The 2,363-nt window shown below is 34.7% G+C and overlaps 1 long non-coding RNA gene across 1 annotated transcript in view; it reads left to right on the top strand.

Annotated features, from left to right (window-relative positions):
* The first annotated feature begins 1,276 nt into the window (after positions 1-1,276).
* Positions 1,277-2,363, top strand: part of LOC142535523 (uncharacterized) — a 2,041-nt gene continuing 954 nt past the window's right edge. Inside the window, exons 1-2 of the long non-coding RNA XR_012817578.1 lie at positions 1,277-1,513; positions 2,346-2,363. The exon at positions 2,346-2,363 is cut by the window's right edge and continues 954 nt beyond it. This is a non-coding gene — a long non-coding RNA (uncharacterized LOC142535523). The remainder of the gene's footprint in view (positions 1,514-2,345) is intronic.

The raw sequence follows: 2,363 nt of genomic DNA on the forward strand, positions 1-2,363 counted from the left end.
TACAAATAGAAAGAGAGTCGTTGGATATTAAACGGATTACCATATAGAACACAACAACTCTCCGCCAATTCTTTCTAGTCGAGCTTCCCGGTCTGTCATTATACCTCGAGAAGTAGAAAGAATTACAATCCCCATCCCACCTAAAATTCTAGGAATTCGTTGAGAGTTAGAATATATTCGTAAACCAGGTCGGCCAATCCGTTTTAAATTTAAAAAATTTCTATAGGGTCTTTTCCTATTCCTTCTATGTCGCAGGGTTAAAACCAAAAAATATTTGTTTTTTTCTTGATGTTTTCTGACGTTTTCGATAAAACCTTCGCGGAAAAGTATTTTAACAATATTTTCGGTAATATTAGTAGATGCTATACGAACAACTCGTTTTTTATCCATATCAGCATTTCGTATAGAGGTTATTATCTCAGAAATAGTGTCCCTACCCATGATGAACTAAAATGATTGATGTCTCAAAATTGGATATAATTAACATGTTTTTCTTTTTTTTATTGGTTTATGAATATGAAGTTGAAAGGTATATACGTGAGACACAATCTAGGAATTAATCTAGTTCTTAATTTATTTCTTTATAAAGATTTCACGATCTCTTTTTATTTTATAATACCTCGGGAGCTAATGAAACTATTTTAGTAAAATTTAATTGTCTCAATTCCCGAGGAATTGCACCAAAGATTCTAGTTCCTTTTGGATTTCCTTCTTGATCAATCACAACTGCGGCATTGTCATCATATCGTATTATCATACCGTTGTCACGTTTAAGTTCTTTACAGGTACGAACAATTACAGCTCTGACTACTTCTGATTTTTCTAGGGACATGTTTGGTAATGCTTCTTTGATCACAGCAACAATAACGTCACCAATATGAGCATATCGACGATTGCTAGCTCCTATGATTCGAATACACATCAATTCTCGAGCCCCGCTGTTATCCGCTACATTTAAATAAGTCTGAGGTTGAATCATATCAATTTTTTAGTCTATTCTTCCAATTCAAAGGATGAAGAAAATAAAAGAAATATTGTTTGTCCAAAAAAAGAGACCTGTGTGGTCTTTTTTTCATCCCTAAAGACTCATTTCTGTGGGTTCTTTTTTTTATCCCGAACTAATAAATTGAGTTCGTATAGGCATTTTCGATGCTGCTGTTAAAATAGCCCTTTTAGCTATATTTTCAGTTACTCCACCTATTTCATATAGTATTCGACCCGATTTAACAACTGCTACCCAATATTCGGGGGATCCTTTCCCTGAACCCATACGTGTTTCAGCAGGTCTTATGGTAATTGGCTTGTCTGGAAATATGCGTACCCATATTTTTCCCCCACGGCGTGCATTTCGTGTCATTGCTCGTCGACCGGCTTCGATTTGTCTAGATGTGATCCAAGCAGGTTCAAGTGCCTGAAGAGCATATTTACCGAAACAAATACGATTACCTCGATAAGCCATTCCCTTCATTCTTCCTCTATGTTGTTTACGGAATCTAGTTCTTTTGGGGTTATAGTTGATGGGTGTTTTGGAATTCCATCTCTACTACAGAACTGGACGTGAGAGTTTCTTCTCATTCAGCTCCTCGCGAATAAAAGGCTTCAAAATGGAATTTCACTTAGATTTTAATCTATATTTCACTTAGATTTTAATCTATATTAAATAGATATTCACATTTTTTTTTTAAATTTATAAAAAAATAAAGTTTTCGCGGGCGAATATTTACTCTTGCAATCTCTATTTCCGCGCTAGGACTTGTTCATGACTTCTCAGAATAGATGAATAGATTTCCGGTTCATTTCGCCGTCCCGACTAGCGAATCATTAAGATTCATTTGTTCAATAAAATCTTTTGCGTTCACAGGTTCCATCGTTCCCATCGCCTCGTACTTAATGGTTAGGTCCGAATTTGCAATGGAGCTAATAATCCAATTTATTCTTGAGTCAACCTTCTTAGTCTTTATTGGCTCGAAGCTCTTGATTTCTTTCTTCTGATTCGTTTAATATTTAGTTCATTATGGATGAATCAACTAGTATTGATGCTTTATTACACTGTTTTTTTGAGAGGACTTATACATAGACCTTACATATTGGAATTCTATAGCAATATTGATATTCTTTTTCTCTCTTTCTCTCATCCTTCCGTTTATCCACACCCTTCTTCTGTATATTGTTTTAAACTTAGAATTAAAGTTAAAAGATTTCAGTTGCTACAAAGATATGACCAATTTATCATATTTTGTCTGGTTCTTTAGATCCAGATAATACGAAGTGATGAGTTGGTTTTCATACTATGGGGCTGGTCTTTTTTTTTAATCCTAACCCTAACCAACGAGTCACACACTAAGCATAGCAATTATATCAAA

The sequence above is a fragment of the Primulina tabacum genome, unplaced genomic scaffold (genome assembly GCF_025594145.1).
Source record: "Primulina tabacum isolate GXHZ01 unplaced genomic scaffold, ASM2559414v2 Contig1059, whole genome shotgun sequence".
Lineage (NCBI taxonomy): Eukaryota > Viridiplantae > Streptophyta > Magnoliopsida > Lamiales > Gesneriaceae > Primulina > Primulina tabacum.